The sequence below is a fragment of the Triturus cristatus genome, chromosome 1_2 (genome assembly GCF_964204655.1).
Source record: "Triturus cristatus chromosome 1_2, aTriCri1.1, whole genome shotgun sequence".
Lineage (NCBI taxonomy): Eukaryota > Metazoa > Chordata > Amphibia > Caudata > Salamandridae > Triturus > Triturus cristatus.
Window position 1 is genome coordinate 672,925,610 of NC_140580.1, and position 21,477 is coordinate 672,947,086.

Genomic DNA, 21,477 nt, shown 5'->3' on the forward strand with positions numbered 1-21,477 from the left:
AAATTTTCAAAATAGGTGGGGCGCTGCGCTCCGCTCCTACCCTGAAAGTCTCGGGGGGATTCGTCATGCGGGGGCTGAGATAAAAGGGGGGGTCCCAAAACACATTTTTCCCATGCATTTTTCCATAGGACCTTTAGACACAGCTACAGCCCGAACGGCTGAACAGAGTTCCTTGAAATTTGGCAGAGAGGTAGTCTACAGGTCAAGGAAGTGCCTTTTGTAGGTTTGGTGTAAATCTGTTCAGTAGATTCTGAGAAAATAGCCTTGAAATCAATATATATATCTGAGCCAGCTTACGGTGCGCTTACGGTGCGCTTACCGTACGCGTACGGTGACGTGCACGAGCGCGATTCTGATTGGCTGTTCGATCTAAGTAAACATTTGAATCGGTCAAAACCAGGAAGCGGCGGCCGCCATTTTCTCTCTCGCACTCTGAGGGGGGCAGCAAAAACAAAAACCATCTAAAGGGGCAGTATATTCAGTTCTTAACCACCCAGCATCGATATAGGTGTCCCCAAACAACCCCCAATGCCAAAAAAACATTTTTTTTTTTTCGCAAAATCGCCGATTACGCTTACTGTACGCGTACGGTTAAAATTATATAAAAAAAAAAAATTATCCACACTCTCCACACCCCGTGTGCAAATGGTGCCCGAAGGGCACCATTTGTGCATGACTTATATCATCACGAAATACTACAAATGAATATCTTTTCACAACGAAGCGCATAATATGTCCCCCATGTGCGCACGGTGCGCGAAGCGCATCGTACGTACATGACCCATCCCGCATAACGTGGGCACGCGGTGCGCGCAGCGCACCGCGTGACCACTGTGCGTGCACGGCACTAACTGCGTAAAGTGGGCGCGTGGTGCGCGTAGCGCACCGCGTGCTCACTGTGCGCGCACGGTGCGCGAAGCGCACCGTGCGCGCACAGAACGAACTGCGTTAACTGGGCGCGCACGCCACGAATGGCGTAAAGTAACTTAGCATTTAAAAAACCATACAAATTCACTGAAAAAACCATAGGTTTCACACACGATATAGTTAGGAATTAGCATTTAAAAAACCTTGTAAATTCACTGAAAAAACCATAGGTTTCACACAAGTTATAGTTAGCTGTACATTTCACTCGTAAAAAACCAATGAAATTCCCCCGATATAGTTAGTGCAGGCAACTATAACTCACGCGACCGCAATCCTCTGCTGATGACATATGTGTCTTTATGAAAAAAATATATTTGTAATATATGTATAGCTAAAATTTAATGGAAGAAGACATGGGCAAATAAGTGTCTAAATACAGTATTAGCATCAGCAGAGGATTGCGGTCGCGTGAGTTATAGTTGCCTGCACTAACTATAACGGGGGAATTTCATTGTTTTTTTACGAGTGAAATGTACAGCTAACTATAACTTGTGTGAAACCTATGGTTTTTTCAGTGAATATATATATATATATATATATATATATATATATATATATATATATATATATATATATATTACATACTGAAACTAAAGGAGTCAGTGACATGGAAGGCTCGACTCCCATGCACAGAAGTTGTCCCCTCCAATCACCTTTCAGAAACACTAGCATGTCAGAAAATATCTATGACTCTGAATGACTGAATAGACTTCTCCAAAATCTCTTCCACTGATGTGTGACAGAGACTGATTTTCAAATTGGTAGTCCCCAAAAGAGGCAAAGCATTCATGCGTTTGGGGTGCACCTTGCATGCCCACCATCAGCATAGTCTATGGAATTGTCAGCAACAACAATAGAGGAGAAATATGCAGCTTCCAAAGACGGCAATGAGGGTCATTGCCTTTATCTGTTCTAATAGCCTTAGTCTCAAAATCAGTCTCCCACAAAAGCAATGATGCAATAGCGCAGCATGGACCAGCTCCTCACTGTGCTTGTAAGTAGAGATACGATAGGAAAAGGGTGATCAATGTAAAGTCTCAGAGGGAGATATAGTATGTGTGGTCAACATGACCATTGGACTGTATTGCAAACATTTGTAGAACACTTACTACTCCTATGTGGAACAGTGCAATGCTTGCCTAAATTGGCAGCAGGGTGCACTATATAGGATGTGGTTGGAAGAGTGTTGTCTTTGATTTTTTGATCCTATGTGGAAAGTGTTTCTATTTGCTGAAAGCCTCAATTTCACCACCGTCAACATTTGATCAATTTTACTTTTAACACTGACTCTTGTTCAAGTGGCATGCGCTATATGTAGGTAAGACATTGGCATGATTTTTCATCCTGCTCAGTGAGTCATATACTGGTAACATAGTCATATTGTGGGAGCCAATCGAGATCCTGTCCTATGTATTACCAGGACCTAACAACCTCAATGCCAACGTAAGTGGGAAGATAATGTGGGAAATTAAGATACTGTAAATTGTAGTTGAAAAGTAGTTTTTTGCATAATCATCTACAGTCTCCTGATTGCAGGACTTCCTCCAATAATCAGTGCTCCAGCTGATGATGCATTTATGCATATTTTCAGGGAGCAACACACAATATTTCAATGCAACCCTTTCCAATAAATTATTTGCCAAAGGCACTTCGAAGGTGGATTTGCTGTACACAAAGTCATCTGCAAGATTTCCAAAAGATCTCAGTTACTTTTAACACAGCATTCCAAATCCATCCGTTTAATGACATTGTTATGTTTTTGAGGGTTGTGACAATTATGACAATCAGAAATTCACTGAAGATAAAAATTGTTGCCTCCCTGTGCATACCCATGTCTTATCGAGGAGACAACAGGACACGGGACCACAGAATATACCCAGGTCCTCAGGCAAACCCCTTACACCACTTCCTGTCCTAGAAACTGGACACAAAATTGCACATTTATCAAGGGTTTTGTTTCACCCTTGCCCCATGCAATGGGGCGCAGGCCACACAGAAACTATAATGCGATTTACCAAGCCACGCAATGCCGCCATGCGTGGTTTGGCTAATCTGGAATAACGCAAGGCAGCGCAAGTCACTGCCTTGCATTACTCTGCCTCAGGAAGGCATTCCATGGATAGAGCATGGGTGTTCCCACATATCCACCCATGGATTCTGAAGCTTTGCCAGATTTACCAATACTTGTAGGCTTAGGAATTTGTCTGAATACTGCATCTTCCTAAGGGAGACGTAACACGGAGATACTTTTTTCCTCTTTTCCCATGTATTGCATGCTGCAGCATGTCAAAAGAGAAAAATGCATCAAAGGATTGTTTTTGTGCAGGAAGGTATCCCTTCCTGCACATATAATCCTGCCTGTAACACAGGCCCCCTTGCACCATGGTGCCAGGTGGCCTGTGTTGGAGCTAGGCAGCAGTTTGGCACCAGCACAGTCAGGGAGCAAGAAAGCACCATATCCTGATAGATATGGCACATTCCTGCCCTCTCCCTTTCACACAGTGCAGCAAGGTGTCTTGGTGCATTGCCTGAAATAATTATAAATATGCCCCAAAGTGTGGAGTAGAAACCGCCATCCAGGCTAGTGCAGCAAAAGAACTGCTTGGGTCTAGACAAGCACCACCAGGAGTTGAGGAACAAGTAATAGCGATTAAATCGGAAGAACTCAGGAACTGTCAATTGTTTACTTGTGACCAAAGATATTGCATTCTGTCCACATATCAATTCAATTTCGCTCATCCACGATTGTCAGCTAGGGGGCCAGTGTGACGTTATATTAGCTAAAAGTGTTCGTTCATCAGGGTCATGTGCGCATTGGTAAATTTACGTTATTCCAGAGCTGACCCCAAAATGAAGTTTTAAATGGCAGAGATAATTTCCAGTAGGAATATGAAGGATAACTTAGGACATGCCTAATTAAATCTATGTGTTACAGTCATCTTTAATGGCGTTGACATGGATTTAAACTCACCAAAATGCCAGGGGTAGTGGAAGTGACATTGACCCTCATTTGACCTTTACTTTGACTCACACACACATGCTTACACATATTAACACATTTGCACACTCTTACACACATAATCACACTCTTACCCACAAGCATTCATACAACATACATTTATCACCCTTTTTTACTTACCTTAGCTTCAAGATCCGGTCATATTCCAAGTAATGTACTCCATTTTGTATTACACTAATAGTGAATAATATTTTCACCATTTTTTAAATAAAACAATTGAAAGAAACCAGGCAAGTGGAGCTCCAACCAGCGTCCGTTAGGAAGAGCAGCCCTTGTGTTCCGTGCACTGATTTTGCCAGCTCTGAGGCCAGAGGTGGCACAAGCAGTGCCAGGGGTAGCAAGGGCAATCCTGTGGTCGCAGCTGCAAACCCTGGCGACCCCTAAATGACGTTCATGGGCTTGGACCCGATCCCAGAGTGTTAATTGAAGACTTCACCACTAAGAGAAGTCTGAAAATGTTTTCAACAATAAGGGCCACATTTTGTCACATACTTTTGATCTAATCCTTGGTTAAGTATGCTGCATATAAGATTTTTGAGATTAGACAGTACCCAGCAGAAGGTATGGTGCCCAACACCACTTTGGTTGTGAACTTTGCCATTTCCAGTTCCTCACATGTAGTTCAATTATCATGCTAGCCTGGGAAATGGAAGGATTTTTAAATTAATGACATGATGAAAGGGATGGACTTGGTCGGCTCTGAAAGCATCACTAGGATGCAACAGGATTTTCAGGGACCCAGCGGGGGTGGGGATGATTAACACAAAGAAGGATTGACAAATTGTAGGCACTTTTGCTTCAAGAGCTAGAATAAATGGGAGTGAAGGTAGCGGGCAACCCTGACAGGTACTCACCTGTTGTGGATTTGGTCAGACAGAAATTCAGATGAAATTATATTCCAGTGCAGTATTTTTAACAAACCTTTGTAGCCTGAAATTACATTCCCAGTGGGGTGAACTAGAACAAATATTCCCAGACTACATTGGGGGTCTTTAAAAAAACACAGAAAATGGCCACACAGAGGATTCTCACCTAACCTAACGTGACCAGCAAACTCCTTGTCATCAGGAACACAATTTTCCAGTCCAGAGGTTTCTATAAACAACCTATTACATGCTGGGAGGGGCAGCGTTGATTCATAATAATAATAATAATAAGTAGATTTATAAAGCACATAGTTACACCCCAAGGTGCGTCCTTGCGCTAGAGACAGATAGCCTGAAAGCCTACCACACCAACACTCCTACCTGCTAACAAAACACGAGAGCAGCAGGCATTCTACACCCTTCCTACCCAACATGACCCTGTTCCAGAGTGGATTGGTAGATGTTAGAAATGGCGATTTCTGGTTGGCTAAGGCTTGCGCCAAAGCCAGGCAGAAACCACCACTCTAGTCAGGGCTGGGGAGTTACACGCCAAAGATAACCCCTGCTCACCCCCTTGGTAGCTTGGCACGAGCAGTCAGGCTTATCCCGGAGGCGATGTGTAAAGCGTTTGCGCGCGCACCCAGCAACAACACCCAAGGCCCACCACAAAGGAAACTCCACACAAGGTGTTATATAAAAATAGCCTTTGTATTATACCAAAACACATTAGATAATATTCACACATTTTACACTGTGCCAACTGGCACTGGGCAGAATTTTACAAGGGACTATTTACACGGGACAGGGCCACATGGACCACTGTCAGAATTAGCACAAATCACCAATTTGTACATATAGGACATATACTAACTGTAACACAAATTAGCACGGTAGAGCACAACCAGTAACTACTGGCGCAATAATGACCTCAGCGTCATCACACTAGCAACAGGTATAAAACCTATCCTGCATCCATCACAGGGGCATAAACACATTATGCAATTTCTCTTTGGTCTAACGCATTAGACCTAACCATCTAAGTATACCTACACTAGGGGCGTATATCGCGCAGGGAAGTACAATCTCCCTAACATCAACCTAAACAGGTAAGACAACCTCCTAGGCAGAAATCCTATCTAGAGGTGTAAAATACAGGGTGCGCAAAACATACTATACACAGTACATTTCCTAACACCATAAGCATTAACACAGGCTGCGCAAAACATACTACACCGTACATTTCCTAGCACCAAAATCACATTAGAGTCCAGGTTGCGCCAGAACCTAAACGTAGCAGCTGCCCACTACTTGCTGGGCAGCTGGGGACAAGCACAGGGCCTAAACGCTGCAGCTGGCACTAAGTGCTGCGCAGCTGGGGAGGCCAAGGATGAGGAAATCACTGAGCCTCATGTTGGAGCCATCTGGCTCAGAAAACAACCATGTCCCCCATGGAGCACACGGGCTCCTGCAATCCATATGCGCCAACAGCAGAAGAAGGACTGGCCCTGAGTACGGAGGCGCGCACTGGCGGTTTAAATGACTGAAATGTGCCCCCCAAAATGTTGGAGCCACTCGGGGCTCTGTAAACCACTCTGCCCCCAAAGAGAGAGGGGCACTGGCACTCTCTGTGCTGTGGAATCCCTGCTAACCGGGATTAACAGAATGGGGCCACGGAGGAGCAGGCTGGCGCCTGAAACAAAATCATGCCTGCTTCGTTGGAGCGGCCCGCTGCTAGATGGGGCCGCTCGGAAGATCAACGCACCAACCATGCGCCTTGAAGCGCCCCCCAGCACTGAGGCGGCATGCATGCTAGAGCCCCTACTCACCGGGCTCTGTCGGGGACTCCGCTTCTTCGTGGCGATGCAGGCGGCGGTGAGAACCTCTGTTCTCTGGATGCTGGTGCCCACGGGGCTCTCCCTCACTCCTGGGAGCCCCGCACAGGCAGGCGCCGGCTTTCCTTTGCCACTCCTCTTCACCCGGGCCCCCTCCTGGGACCCGGGACTTGGGTGTGGAGCCCGTAAGGCTCCGGGGGCATTTAGTTCTTCTCCTGTCTCCGGGAGGCGGGGTGGGCTCCCGTCCTCCCTTCGGCTGTAAGCTCCGGGGCTCCCATCGACTCACGGGAGCCCCGCACTGACGAGACCCAGCTTCCAGTCATGGAGCGGCAACTACAGCGGCAGGCAAAGTCGCGGGGTGGGCACCCGCGCACTATGATAAAAGGATAAGCGGCCATGCGGGGTGGGCACCCGTGATCTGAATACAAAAACAAGCGGGGTGGGCACCCGCCGATCTATCCCAAGAAACGCACGGCCATAATGCAGGGTGGGCACCTGCACTCAGAATATCCCAAACTAGGCGGCTATGCGGGGTGGGCACCCGCGATCTCTCCCCTCCAGCAGGGGGGAGTTTGCAGCGCCGCGCTGCGGAACCCTTGTGCTCCTTTTCTTGGCAATACAAGGATAGAGCGCTCCCAGGGCGCTAGAAAGCTGCATCCAGCCTTGGCAGAGCAAAAGGACCAGCAAAAAGGTCCCCAAGGTCCTGAGGGCATCCAGGGGGCAAGGTAGGGCCCAGGGGCCAGCACACAGGGCCCTCCAGCAGGGAGGTAGCCACCATGGCGGTCCCTCCTGGGCCCCACCAGCAGCAAGCCCCCCTCTGTCAGGATCCAAAAAGAGAACATTTTGTAAGGGGACACAGCCCCTTTTTATACACATAGTCCTTTGTTTCAAAGGTGCAGGGAAGGGGCGAACCAGCACCAGATACAACTGGTTCCTGAGCACTTTGTTTTGCTCAGCCCCTCTCCCTATTCACAGAATAGGCCAGGGTCATCAGTCGCACCACAGGGGGCAGAGCCAGCATTGTGTGGGGAAAGCCCAGCTCTATTCAGGTCCTAGGTGTACTCCTCCCACCCATCTGGCTGCTGATCTCCCCATTCACCACTGGGCGACTCCTCCTGACTGGGGATTCCCTAGCCCATTACATGACCTCAGCCAGCCAATCACACGACAGGCAGTCACTGCACATTTATGCCAGCGTCTAGAAGTGTTACAACAAACAAATGATGGACGGAATGCTGACAATGGAGACATTCTCCCCCAGTCAAGAGATCTGGGTTAAATCCATAGTTCTTTTGCTCACTACGCCACCCCAGTTCAGACATGGCCATATGTAAATCAGTCTTGACCCTGTGCCTCATGGGAACAGTCCAGCCCGAACTGCCAAGCCATGTCTTCCCTGGACCGGAATCAAGCATCCTAGGACCGGTTTCTGGCTATCAGCCATCATCAGCCAGGATAGCTTGACTCCAGTGGCGTAGTGAGCACGGGTCCCACGTCTGGGAATACCCATCCCACTTAGGGCGAAAAGCGTTACAACAAACAAATGATGGACGGAATGCTGACAATGCAGACATTCTCCCCCAGTCAAGAGATCTGGGTTGTACCGCTTTGTTCGCCATAAGTTGGCAGGGTATGCTCAGACGTGAGTCCCTTGCTCACTTTGCCACTGGATTCAAGCAAGCCTGGCTGAAGACGGCTGAAATGCCAGAAACCGGTCCTAGGAAGCTTGTTTCCGGTCTAGGGAAGGCATGGCTTGGCAGTTCGGGCTGGACTGCTCCCATGAGGCACAGGGTCTGACTGATTTGCATATGGCCATGTCTGAACTGGGGTGGCAGAGTGGGCTAAAGAACGGTGATGGATCAAACCCTGATCTGTTGACTGGGTGTGAGTGTTTGATTGGTTCTGATGCTCCGTCCATCACCACCCCATTTTGTACCGCTTTGTTCGCCATAAGTTGGCAGGGTATGCTCAGACGTGAGTCCCTTGCTCACTTTGCCACTGGATTCAAGCAAGCCTGGCTGAAGACGGCTGAAATGCCAGAAACCGGTCCTAGGAAGCTTGTTTCCGGTCCAGGGAAGGCATGGCTTGGCAGTTCGGGCTGGACTGCTCCCATGAGGCACAGGGTCTGACTGATTTGCATATGGCCATGTCTGAACTGGGGTGGCAGAGTGGGCTAAAGAACGGTGATGGATCAAACCCAGATCTGTTGACTGGGTGTGAGTGTTTGATTGGTTCTGATACTCCGTCCATCACCACCCCATTTTGTACCGCTTTGTTCGCCATAAATTGGCAGGGTATGCTCAGACGTGAGTCCCTTGCTCACTTTGCCACTGGATTCAAGCAAGCCTGGCTGAAGACGGCTGAAATGCCAGAAACCGGTCCTAGGAAGCTTGTTTCCGGTCCAGGGAAGGCATGGCTTGGCAGTTCAGGCTGGACTGCTCCCATGAGGCACAGGGTCTGACTGATTTGCATATGGCCATGTCTGAACTGGGATGGCAGAGTGGGCTAAAGAACGGTGATGGATCAAACCCAGATCTGTTGACTGGGTGTGAGTGTTTGATTGGTTCTGATGCTCCGTCCATCACCACCCAATTTTGTACCGCTTTGTTCGCCATAAGTTGGCAGGGTATGCTCAGACGTGAGTCCCTTGCTCACTTTGCCACTGGATTCAAGCAAGCCTGGCTGAAGACGGCTGAAATGCCAGAAACCGGTCCTAGGAAGCTTGTTTCCGGTCCAGGGAAGGCATGGCTTGGCAGTTCCAACTGGACTGCTCCCATGAGGCACAGGGTCTGACTGATTTGCATGTGGCCATGTTTGAACTTGGGTGGCAGAGTGGGCTAAAGAACGGTGATGGATCAAACCCAGATCTGTTGACTGGGTGTGAGTGTTTGATTGGTTCTGATGCTCCGTCCATCACCACCCCATTTTGTACAGCGTCTAGAAGTGGCACTTCCATTCTAGCTACATGGACACCGCACACATCATCGCGCAGCATTTCATCACACGAGTCCGCACATACCAAACTCGCACCTGCACTCCCCACGCATCAGGAACTACCAGGGACACATACATAGCCCCATGCATTCCTATGGGAGGGCAGGTCAGTCTCACTAAATGTAACCCAGAGCGCACGCACTTTACACTGGGACACAGTGTTAAAGTGCCTAGAGGCCTAAAACCACTAGTACAACACGGGAAAAAGGCTAGGATATTGCAAAAAGTTCTGGGGGTGAACTTGCCAGAAGGGCCAAGTCCAACAGTAGAGCCAGGTTTTTAACCTCTTACGGAACACTATTTCTGAAGGTTCCTTCCTCAGCTGAAAAGGCAGAGAATTCCAGAACTTCGGTGCCAGAAATCTAAATGAGCAGCCGCCCATCCTGTCCTTCCTCACCCTAGGAACCACCACCAAGTTGGTCCCTGAAGTCCCGAGACTACAGCTTGAATGGTGGGCCTTCACCAATGAAGCCAAGTGTTGTGGGCTCCTGCCATTAAACATTCTATGGCAGAAGCACATCGCTTTAAAGAGAATTCTCTCGCTGAGTGGCAGCCAGTGCAAGGTAGCAAGGGCTGGACCTGCGGGCGCACGTCTAGGTAAATTCAGCTTTAGCCATAATAATACCAACTGAACCTATACACCTGAAAACAATGATTTGTACAAAGAAAGTTCAGGATTCGAGTCTAGTGTAGTTCAGGGGTCTCCAACCACTAGCTTGTGAGTTACTGTAGCTCTGCAGCTACCTCTGAGTAGCTCACCCGTGTGCAGCCCAGCTTATTAAATTAGAAAGCTTTTGCTTGGTTGAATTAATATACAGATAACAACATTGAAATTATACAACACAAAAATTAGTATTAGTAACTCTCAATGCGATTGATAAGTAGCTTCCAGTACATAAAAGACTGGAGACCCCTGTCTGTAGTTGATGATATGGAGTTATCTGCCAAACCATATCCACACGAAGCCTCTAGCCTAGAAACGGACTCTCCATTCTCTCAAAACCAATACCCATACGGCTGACACAGCCAGAGATGGAACCCGGCAGGCATTTCACATTCAATAGCTCCAATCAGAGCGCTTCCTCTTAACTAATGCACAGAGAGACTCGTCTCGCAAGCATTTTTAGCATTTTAGCATGAATGTCACAACACATAACAGTCTGTGGAAGGCGCCAGATTGCGAAACCGGGACGTTATCTCGAGAAAGGCACAGCACCGGTTGCAATAGGAATATGAATGTTACCTTGAAGGACAGCAGAAGAAATTAGTTACACTTATGCTGCTTCTATTTGTCACGAAAATGTCATATCGGTTTCCCTGCTCCTCCTGCAGCGCGGATTCTAATTGGCGAAAGGAAATGAGTCTTGCAGAGCGCTCGAGCTTGTGTCCAAATAATTTTGAGGTTGAGGAAAGGAGCGCCTATCTTCAGAATACCTAATTGCAGTTCATAGGCTCCACTTTTACGGATGCCAAGGTGGCAAAGTTTATACAAAATGACAAAGGCACTTCTTACAATGATAAATATTCAAATATAAGGAACGACTCTCAAAAGCAAATGGTTCTACTAGCAAACAGGAATACGGCTCCACACACAAATGTAAGTTTACCAGTTGTCTCCATGACGTCAGAGGTCTGATATTACAGTTCAGATGGCGTTTCTTCAAAAGAACCGTTGCACTGTTCCGGCATTTGAGATGAACGAGGACTTCAAATACCAGGATGCACTGTTGTGGTAAGTGAAAGATTAAACTAGAACATGGTGTTTCTAATGATGCCGCGCCATCTGGTAACCTTACATGATGTGAAAGTCAGGATGCGCACACAACGTGCTGTTTTCACTGCTATCTCCCCCATACTGATGTGCATATTGGCTACGGAATCTTACAATAATGCCTGGCAGCCTTTCGTGCAGTACTTCGTTTCTGCAGGTGGTTGCAGCTGGTGGGCACCAGCACTAATGTTTGGGGGCAGGGACTTTTCATCCTCAGATTTTTAGCAAGAACAAAGACAGAAAAGCAGAATACGGAGAAAGGATGAGGAAGAGCAATATAGGAAAATAGTAACAAAAAAGATTAAGCAGGGATGAAAAAGAACCTACAACAGTAAATTTTCTTTTAGATCAAAACAGGACCTCACATATGAGAAGGTGGCAGAGAGAATATTTGCAGTAATATTAGTGAGCTGCTGCTGTGTTACAACATTGAAAATACATGTCACTATCCCTTAATATTAGATGTAAACACATCTAGAATTTGGACGGGTGTGTCTGTGCACTGTCAGTGAGCTGGCCAGAGAGGGCATGAAAGAGCTGAAATTGGATCATATATTCAAGTGGCTCTGAACAGGGCCCCCCAAATCTTTAAGATGTCCCTGGGTGGAATCATGATCGGGGAGCGCTGGTATTTGCAGGGCCGTTTCTACCATTAGGCAACACTAGGCGGCCGCCTAGGGCGGCAAAAGGGGGAGGGTGGCAAAAAACATGAGTTCTCCCCATGCCCCAACAGTAAGCACGCCCTGCTGTCCTCTCTCTTCTGCGCCCCAGCAGTTCAAGAAGCCCCCAGACCTCGACCGTTCAAGAGTTTTGAATGTTAGTTTCTCCAGTACATCCTGTTTCTGGGGCCTGTGGGTCCTCACACCCTCTTCCTTTCCTATCTCCTTTTCCTGTCCCTCTGTACCTCTCACATCTCTACTCCCCTTACTATTCATTCTTTTAACATTTGTGACTCAGGCGCCCGGTGAGCACGCTTATTGTGTCGGAGTTTTGAGTTCCTGTGGGTGACTTCGGCACCAGGGAGTGTGTGCTGTGGCCGGGGAGTAACGCAGCCTCCGGCGGCGCAGGGGGTGGGTCAACCCTCCAGGGGCCCCCCATTTACCCCAAGGCTAGTGGATACCTGTGACAGATGGACTCGGGCCCCTTGTTACATTCGGCAGAAGGCCCCCACCCCATAAAAAAAAAATTGCGTTGCGCCCCTAGTGTGCCCTGTGTATAGATCCTACTGATCAGCAAATTCTGTATTAGGGAGCTGGTACTAGAGGTGTTTTTATTCTGTGGAAAATGCAAAGCAAGACAAGTCTATTTCTAGGAATTATATTTGATTGGGGGGGGCAGGCACCTTTTACGGAATCCCAAGGGAAGACAATGAATGAGTTTAAAGTAACTCCTTAGAATACGCTGCTGTAATTTAAAAAAATAAGGATAAAGTAACCTGCCAGCTAAAATGAAGTGAAACTTTTGAACGTTCCACGATAATCTTTCTCCTCACCTAGGCAAACATTGCATTTCGTGTGGATTCCCATTTTGTACACCCACCGGTGCATCTGCACAGAAGGTTGAGGCGCGTCTAGATTTATCCGGAAATGTGTATCTTTATTGGGTTTGCTGCAGAACTGCTTATTTAAAGTTTCCCTCTGCATCTCGCCTTGTCTTTTTTACTATGGTGATAGTCGGTAGTGTGAGCCTTTGAATAAGTGATGTGACCGGCATTTAATGTGCCCCGGTTCACACAATGTGCTCAAGTGGCGAAGCTGAGATTACAAGACACGTCTCGTAGTTTGGGTTTGTCAGCAATCCAGGTGAGAATTGAAATCGTCAAGAATACTAAAACTGTGACTTTAATTTATAAAAGGTGCCAGCAAGGAGCACATGAAGTGGGTAAAACCTGATCTGAGGCATGGGGGAGGCAGCTGTGCCTGAAATGGCATTTATTTCACATTTATAGCACAACTCTACCCAGAGTTGTGCTATAGGTGTCGGTGCTCTTACACAACAGCAGGATTTGGGCAGGTTTGGACAGTGGGCTGTGGGGAGAGTAAGGTGCTACTAATGAGAGAAAGGGAGGGGGGCGGCATTTCTCAATTCTCGCCTAAGGCGGCAAAACACCTTGAAACGGCCCTGGGTATTTGGAAATCCAGGGGCAGATTTACAAGGCCCTTGAGCCACTTTTGTGTCACTTTTAACATGGGAAAAGTGATGCAAAAGTGGCGCAAGGGGCTTGTAAACCTGCCCCCCAGCATTTGGCAGTGTCAGTGGCGAGCTCCTAAGAACATCTGTGGGTCCTGTAGCGTTTCTAGTAGCGCTCATTTACATGCTAGCGCGCTCGCGCATAATGAATACAGGAGCCGGTGGTTAGTTCCGACACGCGGCTCCGACTCTCGAGCCGAGGCCACACCTCTTTATTATATACTCGCTAGCGTCTGACGTCACACGTCAGCGCTAGCGCACCCCGGCAGCGCGGTAGGCTAGAACGCCTCCTCGCGCGCCGGACATTACACTCCTTCCCAACTTTATCAAAAGAAAACAAACAATTAACACAATATGCCAATAAACGATGGGTCTGTTACCAGTTCGCCAGTCCTTACGGGTCACACCAGATAGTCAGCCAGCTGGGAGAATGGTGCTGGGTTCCCCCGCAACCCATACTGGGATTGGCCTCCTCTGTACCGGGTCACCTCCGGGGTCCTGCGCCTTGGGGTGTTGCGCTCGTCCTGGGGCGAGGAACCACGGGGCCGGTTACTCCCGGGCGTGGCCTGCAGGGACTGGGGGTCATGCTCTATTGGATCCTGATCGTTCTCCGGAGCTTCCTCTTTCTCCTGGTCTCTACACCGTTGGCTCGGGCTCTGCACTTCTGGCTCAGGCCCGGGACTCGGAGGTGTTCCCGGATGGGCTTTTTTGAAGAAGGACACATTCCGGGTGACGGTTTCATCTCCCTTCTGGGTGGTCACCGTTGTGCCGGACCGACGGGTGACCGTCCATGGTCGTGGCTCGAAAGGAAGTCGGAATTTGCTTCCCGGATATCGGTCCTTAACGTACACTTGATCTTGCATTTGGATCGTTGACTCCTTGGCTCCTCTCCGCCTGCTGGCTTGATTATTTGAGCGAGTCCGATTGGCCAGAGTCCTTGTGTCGCTGATCGGTGCCGGGACCCACGTCGGGTGGTGGGGAATCGTGTCACTCATTATTCGGCCCATGGTGGCCGGTCCTGGCGCAGCCTCCGTTGTGACGTGGGGGGTCATCCGGTATTCCCTCAGGAAACCATAGATCGCCCTTTCCACCAGGGATTGTTGAGGGTACGCATAAAACGTTCCACCTCTCCGTTGGCTTGGGGCCAGCGTGTTGTCACCTTGCCATGACGGATTCCCCAGCTCCTGAAGTACTCCGCAAACTCTTGCCCCTGAAAAGGGGGTCTGTTGTCAGTCTTAACTACCTCAAATATGCCATGAGTGGCGATGGTTTTTTCAAACTTTGCGATCACCTCTGTGGCCGTCTGGCTCCCCACTATTTCGACCTCTGGATACTTGGTAAAATCATCGATGATGACTAGGGCATGACGCCCGTCTGGAAGGTGTCCGAAGTCGGCACTCACGCATTCCCACGGCCTCCGGGGGTTGTCTTCCATCGCCACGGGGGGTGGGCGATCCGGCTGTCCTGCCGCTTGGCACCAGTTGCAGGTTCTCACCGTCTGCTCCACCATTGCGTCCATGCCCGGGAACCACACCTTGGCTCTGAGCCTACTCTTGGTCTTTACCACTCCCTGGTGGCCTCTGTGGGCTAGGTCTACCGCCTGCTGGGTGAGGCTGGCCGGCATTACCAATCTGGGGCCGCGTAGCAGACATCCTTGGCTGTCGACGGACAGTTCATCCTTTATCCTCAGAATGGACTCCAATGTCATTTTGGCCTGGGGTGTCCTCCTGGGTAACGACTCTTGGATGGCTCTCCAGTCCCCTGACCTGACGGCAGCCGCCGCTATTTGCAGACATTCGTCTCTGCTTGATGCGTCGATGATTGCGTCGAGACTCATAGGAAGGGGTCGTGAACGTTCGGTCACTAACCGGACATATTCTTCTATGTCCTCCGCCTCGTCCCTTTCTTCCTTGGTGGCTTGTCGTGGGTGTATCGACAGGTAGTCCGCCGGATTGGTAGCTCCCGGTTTGTACTCCACCCGGTAATCGTACCCTTGTAACTGGAGTATCCATTTCTTGATTCTGGGTGGAGGTTTAGAAACTGACCCTTGGAAGAGAGGTATGAGTGGTTTGTGGTCAGTCGCCACTGTGAAGTGGTGGCCATACACGTACACGTGGAAATGTCTACAGGCCCAATGGATGGCGATGGCCTCTCGCTCAATCTGCGAATATCGTTGTTCTGTCTCGGTCAGCGACCGGCTGGCGTAGGCGATGGGGGCCCACTCTCCATTACTTTGAAGTTGCGCTAACACCGCTCCCAGACCATAGGGACTTGCGTCCACCGCTACATTGGTGGGCTTCTTAGGGTCAAAGTACGAGAGGGTGGTGTCCGCCGACAGAGCCGCTTTTGTCACTTGGAAAGCTTGCTCTTGTTCTGGGCCCCACTGCCAGGTGGTCGTAGACTTTGTCAATTCCCTGAGAGGCTTGGTGAGGTTGGAGAGGTCGGGGATAAAGCGTCCACAGAAGTTCACCATGCCCAAAAAACTCCTTGCTTCTGAGATGTTCGTCGGGGCTGGGGCTTCTTGCACGTCCTTCACCTTGTCTGGGTCTGGGGCCACTCCTTGATCCGAGAATGTATACCCAAAGAAACTAATTTTGTTCTGTAGAAATTGGCATTTCTCCCAGTGTAGAGTCAGGCCTGACTCCTGAATTCTCTTGAGGACTCCCCTCAGTCTCTGGTGATGTTCTTCAATGGTTGCCGCGTAGATCAGCAGATCGTCTCTTACATTCAGCACTCCCTGGAGTCTGCTGAGGACCTCTCTAATGGTATTCTGGAACACCACGGCGGCACTCGAGATGCCGAAGTTCAGGCGCCGATACCGTCTGAGGCCCACGTGTGTGGAGAAAGTGGTTATATACCTCGAGTCTGGATGAAGTGGCAGCTGGTGATAGCCTGATCGGAGGTCCATCTTTGAGAACCACCTGGCCCCATTTAACTTCCCTAAGATGTCGTCAATGGTGGGCGTCAGGTGTCGTTCCCTCTTTACGGTGGCGTTGGGAAGGCGCATGTCCACGCAGATGCGGACCTGTCCGGGCTGTTTCGGCTTCCTGGCAATGACGATCGGAGACACCCATGGGGTTGGTCCGCTGACCTTCTCTATGATGCCTTGTCTCTCAAGAGCCTCCAGCTCCTCTTCGACCTTTTGCCTCAGATGGAACGCGATTCGCCTGTGCCTCAGCGCCACCGGTTGAACAGATGGATCGATATGTAGGGACACCTCCTTCCCCTTCAGGCACCCGATTCCTTTGAACACTTCCTCGAATTCCTCCATGATGGTATCCAGCTCCTCCTTTAGAACTGCCATAGCAAACGATATCAGTTTTGGGGAACAACCTTTACAACGCAACTTTTACAACGCACTACACTTACAACGCATTTTTTACAACGCACAATTCATTACAACGCATGACATTACAACGCATGACACTACAACGCATTTTTAAAAACTACCTTTACAACGCATTCCATTACAACGCATACTACCATTACAACGCATACCATTACAACGCATAATATAGTAATTTTTACCCCTATACTATCCAACACTTACCCTACTGTTGCACCCCCTGGAGTTAGAATAGTAATATTTTTACCCCTATACTATCCAACACTTACCCTACTGTTGCACCCCCTGGAGTTAGAATAGTAATTTTTACCCCTATACTATCCAACATTTACCCTACTGTTGCACCCCCTGGAGTTAGAATAGTAATTTTTACCCCTATACTATCCAACACTTACCCTACTGTTGCACCCCCTGGAGTTAGAATAGTAATTTTTACCCCTATACTATCCAACACTTACCCTACTGTTGCACCCCCTGGAGTTAGAATAGTAATTTTTACCCCTATACTATCCAACACTTACCCTACTGTTGCAGCCCCTGGAGTTAGAAAAGTAATTTTTATCCCTATACTATCCAACACTTACCCTACTGTTGCACCCCCTGGAGTTAGAATAGTAATTTTTACCCCTATACTATCCAACACTTTCCCTACTGTTGCACCCCCTGGAGTTAGAATAGTAATTTTTAACCCTATACTATCCAACACTTACCCTACTGTTGCACCCCCTGGAGTTAGAATAGTAATTTTTACCGCTATACTATCTAATACTTACCTTAAATGCAATTTAATATTATGCGTTGTAATGGTATGCGTTGTAAAGGTAGTATGCGTTGTAATGGAAATGCGTTGTAAAGGTAGTTTTTAAAAATGCGTTGTAGTGTCCTGCGTTGTAATGTCATGCGTTGTAATGGATTGTGCGTTGTAAAAAATGCGTTGTAAGTGCATGCGTTGTAAAAGTGTGCGTTGTAACGACATACATCCATCAGTTTTAGCTCTTCGGCCGACTGCCCGCTCAACAGCATCCCACTGCCTTCCTCCGTGACGTAGATGGTGGTGTCTATCTTCGTCCCCCCGTGTTGCAGTTCCGTCTTGAAACCCGATGAGTGGGATGGGCGTCTTTTGGCCATATGCAAAAACACGGATCCTTGCTTCTCGTAGCGGGGGCTTTGTACGTAGTTGGTGATAGACGTTGGCAGCCATCAGCTCAATGGACGCCCCTGGGTCGCTTTTACCTCCTGTTGGTGGATCAAGACACGACATTTTGGAAGTCTGCGTTTCTTCCTTTGTAGCTGGTTGATCGCGAATACATAGTGGACTGGGTATTTCTCGGCGTCATCGTCCATGTCTTCGCTCTCCGCCAGTTCCCGCACCGCATGTGCAGCTTCCTTCTTGACTCTGGTGGATCTGCACACCACTGCGAAGTGGTTAATCTACCCGCATGCGCTGCATTTCTTCCCTCTTGCCGGGCACTCTTGCATGCGGTGGGGCGGGCCTCCACAGTACCCACATTCTTTCTTCTTTGTGTCCGGTTGTTTCTTTCCTCCAGCTGGTCTCCCCTTAGGCCGTACCACATTCACCTTTTCTGCCACCTGGACTTGTTCTGTCTTTACGGGGCGGTGTAGGGCTGCTTCCATGTGCGAGGCCCTCGCCTGCGACAGCTCCTTTGACCGGCCTAACGTGAGGATGTCTGCCAGATGCTTGCCGTCTTCCTGGAGAACGGTGACTCGGAGTTTGGAGGAGTAACACCCTTGTATGATCTGTCCTCGGATCTCCTCTTGCTCATCTCGGAACCCACATGTACTGGCAAGCTCCTTCAGTCTGCCGTGGAATGTGTCGAGAGACTCGTCGGCCTCCTGCTTGGCTTGACGAAAGATAAAACTTTCATAGTCTCTGTTCGCCATGGGTTCAAAGTGGGCATTTAGAGCGTTCAGCAGCGTGAAATATGTCTTTGGCGTGGCTTCCACAATGGTCTTGTAGATCCGGTGGATGTCCTTGCCGCCAAGGTGGAGCAGTAATGCTCTGCGCCGTTCCCTAGCTATGCCTGCTCCCTCAAAATATATTTGTAGGCGGTCTGTCCAATCCTTCCAGCGCTGGGCAAGGGATGATGGGGCACCATCGACAACAAACGGCTCTATGGCGGGAATCGACGCCATCTTGGCACGTGTTCAGTGTGCGGCGGAGGCCGTCTGCCTCTCTCCCCTCATCGAACGCGAGTGGTGGGCACCACCCAGTGCGCGTCTAGTGTGGTCCCCCTCCGTGCCTCTTCACCATCGAATGGGCTCACGGACCTCAGGGAGCCAGCAGCAGGGTTCTCGGGGGCCTGGACGCTCCTACAGGGCATGGGCCTGCTCCGGGGTCCAGGGCGGGCATTGGCTGGTCACTTGTGGCATCAGCCCTGCCACCACACAGGCGTGTTGTACAACTCCCGGGCTACTGGGATGCGGCTCTCAGGCTCTCACCGTGTGTCTCATGGGTAGCACCAGCAGGCACCAGCAGGCACTTCAGGGCCCCCCCTGGGAGAGAACACTACTCTCTAGCCAGAGACATGGGTGGCAGCTGCTCAGCTCTGTGGGGCCACATGTAGCAGCTGCAGGGTCCAAAAACACTCCCTCGTCGCCAGTGTAGCGTTTCTAGTAGCGCTCATTTACATGCTAGCGCGCTCGTGCATAATGAATACAGGAGCCGGTGGTTAGTTCCGACACGCGGCTCCGACTCTCGAGCCGAGGCTATGCCTCTTTATTATATACTCGCTAGCGTCTGACATCACACGTCAGCGCTAGCGCACCCCGGCAACGCGGTAGGCTAGAACGCCTCCTCGCGCGCCGGACATTTTAGGTCCCTGCACGTATATTTCTACAAATTATACACTGGCTTTCTGTGACCTAACAGTGCGAACAGAAAATAAAAATCCAAACTTAACACAGGTTTTAAATTTAATGCACAACTAGGATGCACAGAAAGGAGAGGTGCCCTTTTTAGTATGAAGCGGGAATATTTTCTGCCGAGTGCAATATTGTATTTGGTTCAGAGAAACTATTTTTAGCCAGGGAGGTACAAAGGAGCCCAGTGTGGGAAAGACACTGAAACAAACCAGCTAGCCGTTGTATTCTTTCTTTAGCGGAAGGAACTGAAAACCCACCTCTCCAGGGGTCACCGATTCCCAAAAGGAACCGCTACGTTCACTAACAATACTCGACAACAGTTGAAGAGTTCCAGTTTCTCTTCTCCTGATGAATGGTACTCCTTCCTACCATGTGCTTTGCAGTGTTGCTTTATCGGTTCATATTTTTACGAGTACATCACACGCATATTGAATGGGATTTCCTGAATGTGTGTATTTTTTTTACATAACTCATCTAAGTTCTGTAACTTTAGTGTTCCTTTTCTACACATGTGAGTTAAAGTGTCAAAATAACTAGATCATTATATCACAGAATGTGGTATATAAATTACGTTTGCGTAGCATGACACCTAACTTGACTCTCGCTGTAAAATTTGCATTTCCGACGGCAAATATTTTAGTCAACCAGGCCACACAAATTGGCCTTACACTGTCGCATAATTCCAGCGGCACTGATTAAAGGTATGCTTTGATATCAGTCCCATTGGTCTGCTAGGCTGGAAGGAGGTCACTGAAAGCTCTGGCAAATCAAATAGGAAGAATGTGATCACCAGAGGTCACTGAATTCCCTTAACATTCACTTTGTCTTTGTGAAATGTTGTAATTAGTTGGGACGTTCTATCACCTGAAGATATATCTGATAACTATTAGAAAGATTCTTAAAATAAATGAGCATGTAAATATGCATTCAGCATACATTATTGAATGTGTAAACAGGGATGCAACACATCATATGCATTATTTGTAGTGCACCAAGATCTGCTACTATAAAACATGGCTCTATTACTATTTTATATCTATTTTGTATCAGGGACTTGCACTTCATAGCTCCAGATACTCCAGTATTGTAGTTTTCCAGTATCTTAGGTGACCACTTTCTCAGTTGCCTATTATCCAAGGCTAAACACACAACTCCTCCTGCTATTCAAGGCAATTTCTTCTCAGCAGAATATAGACCTACAACCTGGCCTTGTGTCTAATGTTACCTCCTCACCCACTTTCACTCCTGTGTCTGATTTTTCATTCACTCACAGCATATTTGTATTGATTCACAAGCTCTCTCTTGACATTATCAACTTGTCCTCCTCCACTTTTACTAAGTTCTGATGATACCAATATCTGATTAGTGAAATTTTCAATAAAACACTCGATCGCCCGACCACCTATATGACCTAATCAAGACAGAGATTACTACATCTTTTCATATCCTCTTGATGTCTGTTCAGTACAGTACTTGTTCAAACTCACCTTCAATCTCTGATGTCTCATTTAACTACATATCTTGTCACATTATATTTTTTTTAGATGCCCTCTCATAGCCCTTCATTTTGAATACCGGCTCTTCTGTATCTATTGCCCACTCTGTGCCCTATATATACCTTGTAGCCCCCGCACCTGTTTGCCCTTTGC